The following is a 20,123-nucleotide window of genomic DNA, read 5'->3' on the forward strand; positions in this document are numbered from 1 at the left end:
CAAATTCCTTCCTCCTCCACAGGTCTGAGAGGTAAACTATCCCATGGTCCTCTAATTTATTTATAATTTCATTCTTTATGACTAGGTCATGAACCCATTTTGACCTGACCTTGGTGTACGATGTTAAGTGTGGGTCCATGCCTAGTTTCTGCCATATTAATTTCCAGTTTTCCCAGCAATTTTTGTCAAATAATGAATTCTTAGCCCAAAAGTTGGGATCTTTGGGTTTGTCAAACACTAGATTGCTATAGTTATTGACTATTTTGTTCTGTGAACCTAACCTATTCCACTGATCAACTAGTCTATTTCTTAGCCAATACCAAATGGTTTTGGTGACTGCTGCTTTATAATATAGTTTTAGATCTGGTACAGCTAGGCCACCTGCATTTTTTTTATTTGTTTGTTTTGTTTTGTTTTGTTTTTATTAGTTTCTCAAACCTGTATCTTACTTCGGAAGGCCTCCTGGCTTTATCTTGCTTCTTTTTTTTTTTTTTTACTTTTGTGCAGAATTTTTTGAGCTCTCAACTGGTCAGAATAGTTACCAGGTCCATTGGATTCACCCCAGATGAATCCAGAATGACACTAAACCTGCTTGCCCCAGTCCAGTATTGGATCAACCTAACAAATAAGTTTCCATGTCCTGCAAGCAAGAGTAACTCATCCATCAGCTGTGTCACGCCCCAGAAGTGAACTCAGTGGTATAAAGAATATTAACAGCTACCACTTCAATTTTGAGCCCACTTTCCCCTAGGGATGAAGGTAATGAATGGAGAGTATACTCTGGTATGGGAGAGGGGACACTTATACTTGCTATACCTTTGTAGTGAATACCCCTTTGTAAAAGCTAACTGATTATGTTTTTCATGGCTTCATATGTAGAATGAGTATCATATTGATCACCTCAATGGGTGGGTGGGGGGGAAATGAAGCGAGAAAAAGAATTTAACACTCAAAATACAAAAACAAATGTTAAAAATAAATCATTATTTTTAAAAAGTTAATTGATAACTAAGCATTTATTAAGTGCCGGTTTATGCACCAGGGACCGTGATAAGTGCTGGAGATAAAATTGTTTTTTGATGATATTAATGAGATATTAACTGGTGAAATGATACTAAGGAGATACTAAATAACACCTGCAAATAATATTGAAAGATTTACCATTGATTATTGATACTAGAGAAGACACAGAGTAATGAAGGCTTAAGACAATAGCCTCAGAAGAATCCCAATACTCCAAGAAGTACCCTTAGAACTCCAGGGTGGTGATGTGAGAGCTATCCAGGCAATAGACGATGGGGACTTGAATTAGAGTGGTGCTCATATGAGAAGAGAGGAAGAAAATGGATATGAGAAATGTTGTGAAGGTGGAATTGATGGGATCATCACTAACTGAATAGTGGGTGAAGTAAGATAAGGGAGAGAGAAGAGTTAGGGATAACAATAACAGCTAGTGTTTATATAAGGTTTTAAGATTTCTAAAGTATTTTACAAATATTATCACAGTTTATTTTCTTCTTTTTGTTTTGGAGACAATCAGGTTAAGTGATTTACCCAGGGCCACACAGCTGTTAAGTGTCAAGTATTTGAGGTCATATTTGAACTCAAATTCTTCTGATGCTAGGGCTAGTGTTTATTAACTGCACCACCTAATAGCCCAATACCAGATTATTCTCACAACAACTATGGAATATAGGTGACATTTTTAAACCTCTGTTTTACAAATAAGAGAAATGAGTTGTTCAGTGTCACACAGCTAGTATCTGAGACCAAGATTTGAATCTAGGTTTCCCTGATTCCAGCTCCGTTATTCTAGTCACTGTCACCTAGCTGCCTCAACTCCATTAACTTGGAGGCTATGAACTTGGAAGAGCAATGGAATGGCTCAAAAGAAATGGAATGTCCTCCAAAGAAATAAATCCCCAAAAGAGAAAAGGTGATAGTAAGGTATAAGGGGAGGTCAAAGCAGAGAAGGCAGAGAAAGCTTCCCAGAGAAAGAGACAGGGACATAGCTTCCAGAGAAGGAAGGTTCAAGGGTGAGAAAGAGCAAGTCATGTATGGGTCAGCACTTAGCCCTCATTTATTACTTTCTCTCCCTTTTCTTCCATCCCTTTCTCTTCCCTCCCCTGGGCAAAAATTCAGGGACTGCCCAAGAATCCTGGCTAAAACTCCACATTAAACAAAACCTCCCACTGCTTCTACTTCCTCCTTTTGGCCTCCATTCACTCAGAAGGATCTGGGCTCTTTATGGCTGGATGTTGGCCCAATGTCACAGGGAGCTGCCAACATCCTGGAGAAGGAAAGGGGTCAATGATTTGACGGGATTGTCCAGTGCATATGTGAGGGGGAAGGGAAATTCAGACCACTGATGTTTTTCTCCTTACTTATTCCAACCCTTGGACTGTTAGTAGGAATGACAAAGATGAAGAACCAGCAAGTGACTTTGAGCAGAACAGTTGGACTGAGAGGGAGAGAACAAAAAGAGGGGAATATTCAAGAGGAGGGAGAAGCATTGTCAAATGTTGCAAAGAGGTTGAGAAGGATCAGGATTAAGAAGAGAGCACTAGATTTGGAAAGTAAGAACAAATCATTCATAATTTGGAAAAGAACTGTTTCATCTGAAAGATGATGTTGGAAGCCAGATTGCAGAGAGGTTTGGAGAAAGTAAGAAGAGAGGAAGTGGAGACATTGAATAAAGATGGTTTTGTAAAAGTGGTTAGCTGAGAAGGAGAAGAAAGATTAAGAACAGCTAGCAGGGATGATTAAATTAAATGAGAGTTTTTAAATTGTTATTTACTTTTCAGCATCTAAAAAAATTTTGAGTTCCAAATTCTTTGCCTCCCTCCAGTTCGTTCTCCCAAGAAATATGATATTAATTATACATGTGAATTATGTAAAACACATTTCCACATTATCTATGTTGCAAAAACATAGCAAGAATAAAGTAAAAAAATATATATATATATACTTTAATTTATACTCAGAATTTATCAGTTCTCTCTCTGGAGGTAAATAACATTTTTCATCATGAGTCCTTCAGAATTGTCTCAGATCATTATATTGATTAGAGTAGCTAACTCTTTCAAAGTTAATTATGATCAATACAATATGACTTTTACTGTGTACAATGATCTTCCAATCCTGCTTGCTTCACTCTGAATCAATTCATATAAATCTTATGAGGTTTTTCTGAAACCATTCCCACTTGTCATTCCTTATAGCACAATTGTAAATTGCCACAATCATAAATCACAACTTGTTCAGTCATTCCCTAATTGATGGGTATCACCTCCGTTTCACACACACACACACATAGCTTTCCTATTCTCACTGACTCTTTGCTTTTATTCTGCTTCTTAACTTGCTTTGCTATTACTTAACCTCCCTCAACTCATGGATCTCTCCCTTGTCTTCTTCTCTCACCCTTTGCTTCCCCATTTCCCCCCCTTATTTCTTTATAGATCTTGGAATGTGCTATGATCTTTATGATATATACATAGTGTTACCTATTTAACCCATTCCCAATGTGTGTATGTTTTCAGAACCATGAGCCCTCTCCCCCCCTCTATGTCTTTGTCTATTCTTCCTTTGCACCTCAGTTGTATAACATGATTACTATTTTTACCTTAACTCTACCTCAAACTTTCTTTTGAGAAACTCTATTGTTGATGTCAAACTTAAACATGTGATATACATTTCCCATATTAAAAAAAAAAAACATAAACAACTTGTCCATGTTGAGTTCTTAGAAACTGATCTTTGATATTGACTCTTATATGTTAAATTTTCTGTTAAGTTCAGGTTTGATTGATACAAAGTCCTGAAAATCTTCAAGTTTGTTGAATGTCCTTTTTTTTCCCTCATTCAATATTATACATAATTTTACTGGATATGATATTTTTGGTTGCAGACCTAGTTCCTTTGATTGTCAATAGACATGATTCCAGGATCTGTGGTCCATTATTGTGGCTGCTGATAAGTCCTGTACAATTCTAATTGTAGTTCCAGTGTATCTGAATTGTTTTTTTTCCCTTGTTCCTTTCAAAATTTTCTCTTTGATCTGGGGTTTTGAAAATTTGAAATTTCAGTAATATTCCTATGTGTTTTCCACAAAAGATCTCATTGAGGTAATAATCGGTGGATTTTTTTTTTCTATTTCTACTTTCCCCTCATGATCTATCATTCCAGGACAATTTTCTTGGATTATTTTTTGCATTATTGTGTCAAGGTTATTTTTTTTGGTCACAACTTTCAGGCAGCCCAATTATTCTAATAGTTTCTCTGTTATCCAAAGATCTATTATTTTTCCTTATAAGATGTTTTACATTCTGTTCTATTTTTTCATTCTTTATATTCTTGGTCTCTCATACTTCACTGGCTTCCCCTTGCCCAATTCTAATTTCTAAAGAATTATTTTCATTGTTGAGAGTCTTTTTCTAATTGGTTAACTTTTTTTTAAAATAATCTTCTTGTTTTTCTTGGATGGTTTTTATTTTTAGTTTTTCCTCAATGTCTCTCATTTGATTTTTAAATTATTTTTTGAGTTCCCTTCCTGGATTCAGACCCCTGACTCCTGAAGCAATCCCAGAAGTGAAAGTTTTTATGGTTCTTTCTGAGACTCCAGCCATACTTAGCTAGCCCCAGGGATACTCACTTACTTTCTGTGGAGCTATCCTAGAGATGCACTTTACCTGGGTTATTTCATGGCCTGGGGACTTTCTTCAGATCTCCTTAGGTTGTAGCTGGAGGACCCTTATTCTACCCCACCCTACTTGATTTTTCACCAATCCTGAGGGGCAATATTTTTTTTCTATTTGTTGGGGAAATCTGGAGAACTTGCAATTTACCAACCTACTCCCATCATCTTTCCAGAATCCTCCCCCAAATGGGGTCATTTTCAAGAGTTTTTTTGGCTATACTCCTAATCCTGGGCCAGACTATTTTTACAGCAATAATTACTGTCCAGTGATTAGCAATATCCACATCCTTAGGGTTCTTACGTCTTTGAGACTCATGCTATATTGGCAGGTGGGAGAGTAGCATGTGTGTGTGTGTGTGTGTGTGTGTGTGTGTGTTTAAAGGAAAAGGAGGAATTGGAACTGATATTCCTACAGACCTAAAGAACCCCATACTCTGTCTTGGTGTGGGAAGAGACTTTAGAGGTCATGCCTCAACAATTTTCTCTTCTTCAAACATCTCTAACAAGTGGTCCTTTAGCCTATTGCTTCAAGACCTCCATTGAGGAGAAACCCACTCTCTTTCCATTCAGTCCATTTCACTTTGAGATTGCTCTCAGGTAGGAAATATTTCCTAACATCAAGCTGAAATCCATCTCCTCTTAGCAACATACACTTCATATCCATGTTTTCTTAGGTCTTTGCTTGGGTCTTCAAATTAAATCCAATGAAGTGAATCATTTCACAGGACCAAAAATTGGAATTTTGAAATTATCTAGTCCAATTCTCTCATATAACAAATAAGGAAACTGAGACCCATGGAAGTTGTGATTAGCCCAAGTCACATGGTTAAGTCATTATATGGCAAAATCATCTTTTTTTTTACTGATCCATTATGGCATTGCCAAATTTCTTCTTCAAGTGTATCAGTGTGTTTGTGTTATGGGTGTGGGGTAATGTACCTGTTGTGTTTGTCTTTGTACACAGCTATCTTATTGTGCAAGTAGAATGACTTGTAGGGTATCATGGATATATGGAACTATGTATATTTTACTGGGTCAGTGTGTTATTGAGCTAGTTGCCTAAGGAGTGTCCCTGAATGCTAATGTAAGTAAAAACAAAATAAAACAAAACAAAACTTGACTTGTCCACAGAAGTGTCCATCATCAGTCTTCTACCTGTGAGATCTTAAGCAAATTACTTATCTCTCTTGGCCTCCATATTCCCATTTATAAAATTAGAATGAAGAACTAGATAAGAATAATAATAACAATAACTACAATAATAATTAATGTTTATATAGTGTTTATTATGTGCCAGATGTATTAAGTACTATTTCATGTGATCTTCATAAAAACCCTAAGAGGCAGGTGCTATTATTATCCCCTTTTTACAGATGAGGAAACTGAGGGAACTGAGGCAAACAGTTCTTGCTTAAGATTATACAACTAATAAGTATTTGAGAGCAGATTTGAAGAAAAATCTTCCTGACCCTTGGCCCAGTGGTCTATTCACTATGGCACTTAGATGACATCTGAGGCCCTTTCAAGTTCTAAATCTATGATACTAGGATATTTATAGATTTAAGCTGGAAAAGGCTTCCACATTATGTACAAATAAGAAAACCAAGGCCCACAGAAGTAAAGGCACTTGTCTAAGTTTCCATAAGCATTTTCTGGACAGCTAGGTAGAGTAGTGGGCCTGGAATCTTAACCTGAGTTGAAATTTGATCTCAGACAATTACGAGATGTATGATGCTGGGCAAGTCACTCAACTCTGTTTGTCTCTGTTTCCTCCTCTATAAAATGTTCTAGAAAAGGAAACGGCAGCATCTTTGCCAAGAAAAACGCATTTGGACTCACAGAGTCAGACACAACTGAAAAACAAACAACAAAAGGATCAGAAGTTGGATTTGAAAAATGGTCTCCTGGCTCTAAAGCCTGTGTTCTTTCCATTCTAAAATATTGCTTCCTACCAGAGTAGCTAGAGCACTGGATTTGAAGTCAAGAAGCCTGAGGTTCAAATCTGCCTCCTACCTTCAAATAGAGTCTCCATTTCCTCATCTATAAAATGGGTTTGATTAGAATAGCATTTGTCTTTGAGAATTGTTAGGATCAGGCAGAGCAATGCTTTTCATGTAAAGTGCTATATAAATGTGAACTGTTATAATTATAGTTATCATTATTGCTATTCTCTGATTCCAAAGTTGTTTTTGGTATTAGAATAAAACTCTGAGACTTGGAAGAAATCCAAGGAATAATGTAGTCCATTCCCTTCATTTGGTGGATGAGGAAACTGGGGCTCAGAATGATAGAGCTAGAAGAGACCTTAGGGACCTAATCCAACCCCCTCATTTGACAGATGAGGAAATTGATAACTTCCAGGACACCACTCAGCTAATGCATTCTCAGAGAATGCAACCTCACATTAATTTTAACCTGAGTAAGATCCAGCCAGAAAGACAACTCTGGTGTGCGTGTGTTTTTAATTTTAGCTCTATCTCAAAGCCAAATAAAAATGGTGGATTTTGGGGGGAAGGAAGAGGGAATAACTGATTATTTTTATCTATTTCTGTTTTGCTTGTCTGCTGTTTTAGCCTATCTCTACTATCTATACCTCTACTACTACTATCCCTCTCCCTTTGTGGAGTTAACCAAAAAATGGGGGTAAGTTGGTAGACAAAGTAATAAGAAAAGGAAAGGTGGGGGAAGGATCTTCTGAGACATAAATCTAAGGGCTCAAAATGAATATGGTTAGAATTGTCTCAAGCAAATACATGCAAATGAACATACAAATCAATCCCGAGGAGAGGGGCAGAAGGACAAATGCAAATTATATACTCTCAGGCTCCTTCAAGTGCTAATCCTCACAATATGTGCCCAGGGCTCTTTTAGGGTATGTAGGGCTCCCAGGGAAGTGTACCCCACCTCAAACTACAGATTAGTCAAAGATCTAAATTCTCTACAAAGACCCTAGGACAGGTTTAATAAAGAGCTTAAAGGTACAAAGGAAAGAAACGAATTTGATTTTTCAGTTTAGAATTGTTTTGAGGCAAGAAACTTTGGTAGCAAAAGTTTTGTAGGCTAGTAAACACTCATCATGACTCAACTGACTATTGGGAGATATTGGTCAAGGATTAGTTAAAGGGTCATGGGAATGGAGTGAGAGCTGAAAGGACCTTAGAAGATGATTTTGTCCAACTACATCATTTAGTTAATGAAGAAACAGAGAGCCAGGGAAGTTAAGTGACTGTAAGTTTACGTAGCTAGAAAGCAACAGATCAAGGATTTGAATCCAAGTTGTCTAACTTCCAATTCAACACAGTTTTGACTGTACCATTAATTTTCTCTCTTTGGGATAGAAGGCAATATGTATGATCATTAAGAAAAAAAAATCCTTAGATTGGGAATCATAAACTCTAGTTTGAATCTTGACTTTGATACTTAACTAGCTATGTTAATCATTTCCTCACTCTTGACCTCAGTCTCCTCATCTGTAAAATGGAGTGCTAGGCTAGATGATCTCTGGTTCTAAATGCTATAAACCTATGAGCTTGTGAAATGGGTCTATTTGATCTACATGAAACCTGACTTTCTAGCCTCTATGGACTGACCTAGTAACCATCCAGCATTGCCAGGCAGCACAATGTTCCTGGGAGAGTCCCCCTTCCACTCTTCTACTTTGTCCACTTTTTCTGTCTCTAGAGCCTTCTCTGTTCTGAGATCCTCCTATTCTCTTTGCAGTCTGCAGAAACATGCCAGAATTGTATTTCAAAAGAATTTGCCAGCAATTAAGAGAAAAAGCAAAAAATATGCTCTTGCAGTGGGTTAGAGAAATATACATTGCAGAGGCCAGGACTATTTTATCTAAAGATTCTATCTTATCCCTATCTATATCTTTCCAAATCTCTTTGAAGGTAGGAATTCTCTTGAATTTTGTCTTTATGTGACTATACAATGATCCATTCTGAAGGTCGGAGCTCTCTTCAACAATGAGATGATTCAAACCAGTTCCAATTGTTCAGTGATGAAGAGAGCCATCTACTCCCAGAGAGGAACTGAATGTGGTTCACAACATAGCATTTTCACTCTTTCTGTTGATGTTTCCTTGCGTTTTGTTTTCTTTCTTAGTTTTTTTTTCCCCTTCTTGATTCTATTTTTCTTGTGCAGCAAGATAACTGTATAAATATGTATACATACATTGGATTTAACATGTATTTTAACATGTTTAACATGTATTGGACTACCTGCCATCTAGGGAACGGGATGGGGGAAAGGAGGGAAAAATTTGGAACAGAAAGTTTTGCAAGGGTCAGTGTAGAAAAATTGTCCATTCATATGTTTTGTAAATAAAAAACTTTAAGAAAATTATAAAACTGAGAGAGACAGAGAGAGACAGAGAGAGAGAGAGAGAGAGAGAGAGAGAGAGAGAGAGAGAGAGAGAGAGAGAGAGAGAGAGGAGAGAGAGAGAGAGAGAGAGAGAGAGAGAGAGAGAGAGAGAGAGAGAGAGAGAGAGAAAGTATTTAGGCTCCAGTAAAATAAATGCTTACTTAAAATTTTAAAAAAAATTCTGCTTTCCATTTGACTTCAACTTAAAAAAAAATTTTGTCTTTATAATCCCATCCCCTACCACAGAGTCTTACACACAGTAGGCATATAATAAAGGCTTGTTAAATTGAATTGAGATGCTCCCCAGTTTGGACAGTTCAAATTTAGATGCTAAAGTACACTTTATTCCCAACCAGTAAATCAAAGCCTGCATGTTGTCCAAGAAATTCCTAGATAGGACAGCCTCCAAAACCCCCAGCATCCTGCCTAGCTCTAACTACTTCAGAGACCAGAGGTTCTCAAGATATTTCATTGTTATTCAATCATTTCTGTTATTTTCAACTCTTTGCAAACTCATTAAGAATTTTCTTGGCAAACCACTAAAGTGGTATGCTCTTTCTTTCTCTAGCTCAATTGACAGATGAGAAAACTGAGGTAAATGTGGTTAAGTATTTTGCCCAGGATCTGAAGTAAAATTTGAACTCAGGAAGATTCTTGACTCCAGCCTTGGCCCTCACACCATCTGGCTGCCTTTAATTGGACATGTAGAGCTGTCCAAAAGTGGAATGAGTTTCTTTGATAAATAATCCCCTTCCTTAGAGGTCTTTGAATAGAGGCTGGGATGTTCACCTGCCAGCTATGTTAATGTAGGGGTTCCTCTTGTGTATAAATTAGAGTAGATAGCGGCTGAGGTTCCTTCCCACTCTCAGATTCTGTGCTTTCATGAAGTTTATCATATTAGCAAAGCTTTGATCTCTAGATGACCATCCTTAGCATAGTAGATAGCACTCATGACCTTCTACATCCTTCTTCTATATCCATGATCTATACAAATATATGGGGTAATCATATACATCTACTTCACTCAACAAGAGTCATTCCTTCACATCCCTCTCCTCACTAATAGCTTAATGACGACACGTCCATGCCTACTGGAACCCCAGGCTCACATTTCATTCCCACTATACTCACTTCTCCTTTCTTAGGGTGCTTCCATGGCAATGATTTCTTTGTGGCTTATAAGATCAGGGTAATAGGAGAGTAAGAGAGAGGAAGAGAACACTTATTAACCATCTACTTATATGCCAGAGACTATGCTAAGCTCTTTACAAGTATTATCTCATTTGATCCCCACATCAGCCGTATAAGGTAGGTGCTTTTATAATCCCCATTTTACAGTCGAGGAAACATTTCCCATTTAACTGTGCTCCTGGACTTTATCATGGTTTCAAGAAACTTATCACACTCCAGGATCATATAAGTTCTGAAACTCACACCTCTTCACCATTCCCTGACTCTTGGACTTCTCCCTCCCTCTGACGGGAGAGAGTTAAGAGTAGATATTGGAGAGCTCCTTCCACATCTTTCATTTAAGGATTGAGCCCAGGCAATTTAAGTAGATGGGGTAAAAAATGCCATTTGCATCCAGAGAGAGAACTATGGAGACTGAATGTGAATCGAATCATAGCATTTTCATCTTTTTATTGTTATTGTTTGCTTGCTTGCTTGTTTGTTTTTTCTTTCTCCTAGTTTTTTCCCTTTGGATCTTATTTTTCTTGCATAACATGACAAATATGGAAATATGTTTAAAAGAATTGCACATATTTAACCTATATTATATTGCTTGCTGTCTTGGGGTAGGAGGAGATAAGATAGTTTTACAAAAATTAATATTGAAAACTATCTTTACATGCATTTGGAAAAATAAAATACTATTGGGGGGGAAATAAATCATCCTAAAAACTTCCAAAAAACTCCCAAAAAACAAAGGATGGTGCCCAGGGGAATCATCTAATCATTTGCAGCTGAAGTAGGTGCTGTGGAAAGCTTAGATCTTGGCCAGATACTGAAGATACCAAGGTCATCCACTGCCTCTCTGGCCATCACCAATCATCCTGACTTTTGCCTTGACAGTAGACTTTGATGGCTGGAAAAGAGTGAGGCCGATGACTTTGTGCAATTCTGCCTCACTTATATCCAGTTCACAAGAAAGTCAAGCCATCAACCTGATGATGTCCTTGGTCCTCTTCAAAACAAAAGATGAACAACACATGGCTACCATACTTCTCTGAACTTCTTCATTCCCTCACACTCCTGTTCCTCCTTTACAACTTCTTTTTAGTTATTGTCTCCTCTTATTAGACTGTGAGTTCCTTGAGGGCCTTTTGCCTTTCTTTGTACCCAGGCACAGTGCCTGGCTCTTAATAAATAGTTGTTAATTATCACTGAGACATACAGAGATGAAGTGAAAAAATGGTGGCTTTGGAGTTAGAAAACCTGCCACTTACTACCTGAACTACCCATTCAATAACCACTCTCCTTTTAGGCACCCAGATTTATAATCCTGGTATCATCTTCCATCCCTCAATTCCACAGGCACAGCAAGGTGCCAAGTCTTGCCAATTCTTCCTCCAAGTTTTTCATATTTGTCCCCTTCTTTCCACCCACACAACCATTACCCTTATTCAGGCTCTCATCACCTCTTTTTTGGGCTGTTGCAATAGTGGGCCTCTTCCCAGTTTAATCTGTACTGCACACATTGGCCAAAGTGGTTTTCCAAAAGAGCAGGTCTGATCTTGTCACCCCCCCTCCCTTTTACTCAATACTCTCCACTAACTCCTTGTACCCTTAGCTCAAATATAAAAATCCTCTGTTTAATTTTTAAATCTCTTCACAACCCAGCCCTTTCATACCTTTTTAATCTTCTTGAATATTGCTATCTTGAATAGAATCTGCAATACAGCCCTACTGGCCTACCTGGAACATACTCCCTTCTTACCTCTGTTCCTTAGAATCTCTGGTTTTCTTTAAGACTTAGCTCAAGTATCACCTTGTTTTTTTAAAAATAATTGTTTTTTTTATTTCTCCTTGCCACTGAACAATTAGAAAAGAAAAAATCCTCATGACAAATATGTGAAACACATTTTCACATTGGTCATATTCAAAAATGTATGATTCATTCAAGTATCATCTTCCACAACAAACATTTTCTGATTTCCCATTGCTTTGTGCTTTTCCACTCCAAACTCCCCTGTATTCAATGTTTGTGTGTATATGTATGTGTATAAGTGTATGCATGTATGTGTATAAGTGTATGCATATACCTATGTACATATATGTACCTTTACATGTATGTGAATGCATAAGAATACATATACCTGCATATTTATTTGTGCAAGGTGTGATTGGGTATGTGTGCATATATATGTCTATGTGTAATATATACTGGAATGTTGCACATGTGTGTCTGTGAGCATATATGTGTGTAATATGTATATATATATATATATATATATATATATATATATATATATATATATATATATATGTAAAATATTCTCTTCCCATAGGATGTAAACTACTTAAGGGCAGGGATTAATTTATTTTGGCTTTGTACATAGTAGAGACTTAAATACTGGTTGAATTGAACATGATCTCTTTTATTAGACCAAGGGTTGGGGAATCATCTGTCCCTAAATAGTCCAATTAAATTCACAGAGATCTAACTCTGGTTTCTTGACATAGGCTGCCCATCTGGCCTCATCTCCAGCCCCAACTCTGGCCAGACATCTTCCAAATACCCCCTCTCCAGGCTCAAGCCTAGATGTCATCCTCACCTTCTTAATCCTTCTCTTCCTTCAATATCCATGCTATTGCCAAGGCCTATGGAACTCACCTTTGTAACATCTCTTAAACGTGCCCCTTTCTCTCCTCTGACATTGCCATCATTCTAGGACAGACCCTCATCACCTCACTTCTGGATTATTGCAGTAAGTTGTTCATGGGTCTGCTTCTCCCCACTCTAATCTGTCCTCCAGCCAGATAACAAACATTTTTCTAAAGAACACATCTGACCATGTCACTCTCTGTACTCAATAAATTTTAGTGGCTCCATGTGGCCTCCAGGATCAAATACAATATGCCTTATTTATCATTCAGGATCCTTTATAACTCAGCCCTGTCTTACCTTTCTAGTCTTCTTATACCTTAAACTCCAACATGAAAACTCTAATATGAACTGGTCTAGATGTTCCACAATCAAGATACTCCATCTCTCAGCTCCAGGCATTTTTTTCTGGCTATCTCCCTACTGTACCAAGTTCTCCTTCCTCATGTCCACCTCCTGGCTTCCCTTAAGTCTGAACTAAAATCCCATTTGCTATAGGAAGCCTTCACCAACTCCTCTTAATTCTAAGACTTCCCTTCTCTTATTTGTTTCTTGTTTATTATGTTTATAGCTTGTTTATTCATGTCAGTTTGTTTATTGACTTTTGCCCCCTTTTGTATCACCTATCACATAGTAGGGTGCATGATAAATGTGTATTGACTGACTGACCCCTAACACTGGCCAGTCCTATGTTTCCAAAACATTCCTTTTACCCATTTCAGATACAAATCTCCACCCCATTCCATCCTTGATCTTGGTATACTGTTTCCTAGCACTATGCCTGCCACATGGTAGAAATCATGGTCAAAAGCCAATAATTGTGTATCCTAGTCAGTTATTACTCAAATATGGGCATTGTTCATGAAAGAAATAGGTTAAGAAGCTACGGATACAGTACAGGGTAGTGCCATTCACTATCCCTATCACTAAGTCCCTCAGCAGAGCCTGCCTGAGTATTTGTCAAGGTAATTGTGGAGGAATTCTTATATTCTCTCTGGAGGGTAGGAACACAAACAAGCTTTAAAAGATCCATTTATGCACTATCACCTCTGCATTTGTCATCATTTGTTTTACTTTGGGACTTTTTTGGATCCTTCTATCATTACTCTCTCCACATCTACTTCTCAGCTTCTTTTTATGGATTGTCTTCCTGAATTAGATTATAAGCTCCTCAAGAGTAGGAATTTTCTTTTTCTTCCTCCTTTCTTTCCTTCCTCTTGCTTCCTTCCTTTTTTCCTTCCTTTTTTCTTTCTCTTTCTTTTTTCTTTCATTTTATTTTTTTATTCTGAATATAAGAAATAAAACAAACATTTCCATAACATAGAATAGGAAAAAAGGTGCCTGCTTATATATGGAACTATAAATCTATTATATACAATGGCCATTCTTTGCCTCAATTCTTTTTTTATATTACATTTTTTATTATAGCTTTTTATTTACAAAACATATGCATGGGTACTTTTTCAACAATGACCCTTGCAAAAACTTCTGTTTCAATTTTTCTCCTCCTTCTCCCCCCCCTCCTCAGATGGCAGGTAGTCCCATACACGTTAAATATGTTAAAGTATATGTTACAGTATATGTATACATATTTATACTATTATCTTGCTGCACAAGAAAAATCAGATTTAGAAAGAAGGTAAAAATAACCTGGGAAGAAAAACAAAAATGCAAGCAAACAATAACAGAAAGAATGGAAATGCTATGTTGTGGTCCATATTCATTTCCCAGTGTTCTTTCACTGGGTGTAGCTGGTTCTGTTCATTACTGATCAGTTGGAACTGATTTGGATCCTCTCATTGTTGAAGAGAGCCACTTCCATCAGAATACATCCTCATACAGTATTGTTGTTGCTGTGTATAATGATCTCCTGGTTCTACTCATTTCACTTAGCATCAGTTCATGTAAGCCTCTCCAAGCCTCTCTGTATTCATCCTTTTGCCTCAGTTCTTACCTAGCTTAATCACTAAATAGGCATTGCCTTGGTAAAACTGAAACTTGTTAAAGATCTTAGATTAAAAAGGTCACAGTCTCCTAATGCATCCAGGGTCATCTGCAGCCCTCCTGATCTGTATCTTGCCATTGAACTCAGATGGCTCCTGAGGAGAAAGTAAAACCTGTGACCTTGCATAGCCCTCTCTCACTCAAATTCAGTTCACTAACATGCCATGACATTACTTCTCTGACATTATTGCCTTCTTCAAGAATGAAGGACAAACAAAAATAGCAATAACAACAACCTTCCTTCTTTGTATTTTATTCTGAATATTAGAAATAAAACAAGCAACTTCATAACATAGTAAAATAGAAAAAAATTATTGTACATGAAACTACAAATCTATTATGTTCAACTTGCTAATCCTTTGCAATGCACAATAAAGTTATCATATAACCTTGTTTTTTCTTTTTTATTTCATTCCCCCAGCTAGAGATAGCTACCATTAGACATAAATATGGATGTACATATATGTACACATCTGCATATACACATATATACACATACATATACGTAAAGCCATTCTATACATACTTCTTTTATCAGTTCTTTCTCTGGATGCAGATAGTGTCTTCCTCCATACATCCTTTGTAGTTCATTTGGGTATTTATAATCAGCAAAATGACTTAGTTACTCTTTTGATTGCCTTTCTTTTTATTTATATCTTTATCCTCAGGACTTAGCACAGTGCCTAATACATACTAGGCACTAACAACATAGTAGGCACTTAAAAATGTTTATTGACTTTTTGACTGACTGACTGGTTGGAATGCTGGAAAAATTGAGCTCTGAGGTTCTGGTACAGTCATTGGTTAAGGAGCATTATCCTCACCATGGAAGGGACAATAGGTTCATCAACATATGCATGAGCTGTGAGGCTGCTGGATATACTGATGATTGTCCAGGGAAGGTGAAGTGACACAGCTTACAGGGATACTCTGCACTTGAGAATGTATGGCTATTCCTATAGCACTTGTTATTGCTTTCACAAACACAGAAACTGTTCTTTGGTCTCTGGCTTTTGGCATTAGTGACTATTTGCAGAAGGAGGTGAGGGGTCAGGGCAAGAGCATGGGATTTGGAATCAGGAGATCTATGGGGGCCCTTATTCTTATGTAATTTTGGCTAAGTCAGTTTGTCTCTATGGGCTTCAGTCCTGTCTTACAAAGAGGTTGAGTCAAGTTCATCTTAAAGAAGAAATAGTGCAACTAGCTCTGGAATTAGTGTTCCTGGGTTCAAATTCTGCCTCCATTACTCCCTGGGTGACCTTGAGAAGTCATTTAATAATTACCCTAGGTCTCAGTTCCTCTGCTATAAAATGACTTGGACTAATTAACTTTTAAGATCACTTCCAACTCTAAATCTAGGATTCTATGTCTTATCCACAGACAAACTCCGGTTTTACTCTAAGTTGACTACTCCCAGAATCCCTAATTTCTTCTCTGTTGAGGATCCTTAAACTGATAGGCTTTTCAATATGTCCTCACAATGTTTTGCATGACTGTCATCCCAGAACAGTTCCCTGGGCATCTTGCTTTTTGCATTTGTTGTACAAAGCCTGCCAGGAGAGCTGGCAGAAACTTCTTTTACTGGTCCTTGTGGAGGGGAAATCAATTATTTAAACTTCTTTTTAAAAATAAGTCCAGCGCACTAATATATTGGTGGTAGAGTTGTGAACTGATCCAATCATTCTGGAGAGCAATTTGGAATTATGTCCAAATAGCCATCAAACTATGCATACTCTTTGACTCATCAGTGTCTTCATTGGGTATGTATTCCAAGAGATCATTAAAAAGGGGAAAGGACCCACATGTAAAAAAATGTTTGTGGCAGCCCTTTTTGTAGTAGTAAGGAACTGGAAACTGAATGGATGCCCATCAGTTGGGGAATAGTTGAATAAGTTATGATGTATTAATGTTATGGAATATTATTATTCTATAAGAAATAATCAGCAAGATGATTTCAAAAAGGCCTGGAGAGACTTGATATTAAGTGAAGTAAGCAGAACCAAGAGAACATTGTACAAAGCAACAAGATTATGTGATGATCAGCTGTAATGGGCATGGTTCTTTTTAACAAGGAGGTGATTCAGGCCAATTCCAATACACTTGTGATGGAGAGAGTCATTTACTTTCAGAAAAAAAAAATTATTATGGGGACTGAATGTGGATCACAACATAACATTTTCATTTTTTGTTGTTGTTTGCTTGCTTTTTTTTCCTTTCTCATTTTTTCCCTTTTTTTGATCTGATTTTTCTTGTGCAGCATGATAAATATGTAAATCTGTTTAGAAAAATTGCACGATTAACCTTTATTGTATTACTTGCTGTCTAAGGGAAAGGGGGAGGGAGAAAAATTTGGAACACAAGGTTTTTCAAGGATGAATGTTGAAAACTATCTTTGCTTGTATTTTGAAAATAAAAAAATTATTATTAATTTTTTAAAATAATTATGGTTATAAATAAGAAGGAGCTATTTTTATTCTGCTGATTAAAGTTATAAACTCATTTATTCTAGGTTAAGTCCAATGGATGCAGCCTCTGATCTCTGAAAGCCTATAATCAAAGGACTAAGTGCATGGGTGCTCAACCCATGTAGACCCTGGAAGGCCACAGATGAGCACAATAAAGATGGAGAATTGAATATTTGTGGAAGGGCTAAAAGAATTTGGGTCATCGAGGTCAGAAGAGAAGAACTAAAAAAGATATTAAAGATTTAGCCAGAGGGATCTATGATCTACAACCATGGAGGGGACTTTGGGGTCCTTTTGTCCATCTCCTCCTCTTATAGATGAGGAAACTTATCCAACTTCCCTCAGTAACCATTAAAAAAGGGATTTGAATTCATTTCTCATCCAGGGAACCAGAGGCAGAGTACACTGAATTTGGCGTCAGAAGATCTGACTTCAAATTCTTGCTATACCATTTACTATTTGTGTGACCCAGCTCCAGGCATTCAATCCCTCAGGAGCCTCAAATTTCTCCTCCAATAACACAAGGCCTGTCCATCTGTAAATCTAGAATCCCGTGGTGAGATTGCTAAGGTCACCATTTGTATATAACTGTTGCTGTCTTTCATCCTTCATTTTCAAAGAAGACCAGTGACATCATGGGAGGTCATCTTGACTTGTGTGTGAATTGGATTTAAGGAGGCAGAGCTGGACAAAATCTTCAAAATCATTCTCTCTTCCAGAATCATTGAAGTCCAAGGACAAGAAAAAAGTCAGAATGGTTGCCCGGGATACAGTGGATCACCTTGTTATCATTGCAGCTTCCTTCATGGTCATTGGAATAAATTGTTCTCATCCACCCATTCTGCCAGGGGAAGTTTTCACATAACTTGGAGTAGACATCCCCCCAACTCACAGATGGATTTGAGGCCTGTCTGTTACCCTCAACCTGATTAAGCCTATCTGCCAAGATGGTTTTACCTAGGTGTGGCCATTGTTCATGAAAAGTGAAAGTTGGCGGAAAGTTGGACACCAAAGGTAGATGAATAGCCCTGAAAAGGGCTTCAGCAAGCTCTTACCCCAGAGGCGCTGTTCTTCCCTGTATACCCTATACACCCCTGAACAACTATATTAATTGAATCAAAGAGATGATATTTTTCTGTGCTGTCTCCTGTTTAAAACACCCCTGGTATCCTATGAATGCTACCATTTAGGTAGCATTAGATCCTTTAAAGGACCTGAGGGTATTTAATTTGGGGGAGAGAAGGCTCAGAATCACATGATATCTGTCTTTATATATATGTTAAGGCCTGACATGAGATCGAGGGATTAGATATACTTCAGTCTGATCTTAACATCAGTAGATGAGTGTTACAAAGAGATTTGATGTCAGGAAACCCTTCCTAGAAATTAGAGCAGTCTCAGAGAGGAATTGGTTGCTTTGCAAAGTAGAGGGTTTTCCCTTGTAGGTTTTCAAGAAGATGTTGGATGATCACGTATGTTGTAGAGAAGAATCATTTGAGGCTCGATTGAACTCTGAAATCTGGGATTTGCCCAGAAAGGAAGGAAACAGCACAGAGTTTGAACCCAAATCTTTATATTTTAATTTCAGTTTTCTTTCCATAGCTCATGGATTTAACCATTTCTCACCCAGGGAAACCAGAGGCAGAGTACACTCTCTTCTTAGATAGCATCCTCCTTGGCAGAAAAGCTCCTTGTGGGAGCCTTTAGTCTTTCCTTGAGGTTGCTCCCCATTCCCTGTCTGAAAGGGGTGAGCTGTTTGGTTTCTTAGGCCCCCCCCAATCCTCCTGCCTGTTCTCCTCATAGCCATCCCTGCAAACAATACACTGTTGACAATCTGCCCAGGCTAAACACCCGATAACACGGTCCTGGGCAAGCCAGACATCCTGACAGCGTGCTCTTCCAGGGGAAGATGCTTTGAATATATCATCCTGTCAGGCAAGTTTATTATTCTTTTGCTCGAGATAAACTGCAGCCGCCCAGCAAGGGGCTGTATAAATTCCAGGCTCAGAAGTTGAGCAGGCACGGCTCCTTGTTAAACACACACACAGACCCCACATAAATCCTGCCGGGTAAATAACCCGACATAACCTCCCCCCACCCCCAAGTCCCCACAGTTCCTCCAAGAGTCTAGGTTTCTCTCTGTGACATGGGGTGGTCCAGAGAGTAAAAGAGCTAAACCCAAGGGACAGACCCAGAAGAGAAAGGTAGAAGGTCTCTGTCCTCAGGCCTGAGCCTTCTGAAGGCATTGAATCTCTCCCCTGAGGTCTTGCATCAACACATTGCCTCAGATCCAGAAGGCACTATCCTGGGACTATGGGTCTCCTTCAGCCCTGCTGGAATCAGACCCAACCTCTTGACTTCTGGACCTTCATCTTGCCCGGCAAAAGTCTCCTGTGGGTGGTCAGGAACAATCAAGTTGTAAAATGTCTGTGGAGAAGAGATGGGATTTGAGAGAACGCCTGTTCCATCTTCTTTCGGCAGCAGACCACCTCCAAGGGAACAGAGATGTTCTCTTCTTTAACTAACATGTATATGGGTAGGGGGGCAGGGGAGGGAATAGGGAGTTCCAGGTTCCTTCTCCCACCCACGAGAGAAAAAGGAGACACTGGAGTCTTCCTTTCAGTCAAGAGCTGTAGGCTACAAACCCTTGTATTGCCTTACTAGGATAGTAAAGTCCTATTTGTTTAAAGTTTGCATGATCAAGTCTCCTATAGATTATACTTCCCTTTAGGTGGGGTGGATGGAATAGAAAAGGAGAGAACAT

This window comes from Sminthopsis crassicaudata, chromosome 4, assembly GCF_048593235.1.
Source record: "Sminthopsis crassicaudata isolate SCR6 chromosome 4, ASM4859323v1, whole genome shotgun sequence".
Classification (NCBI taxonomy): Eukaryota; Metazoa; Chordata; class Mammalia; order Dasyuromorphia; family Dasyuridae; genus Sminthopsis; species Sminthopsis crassicaudata.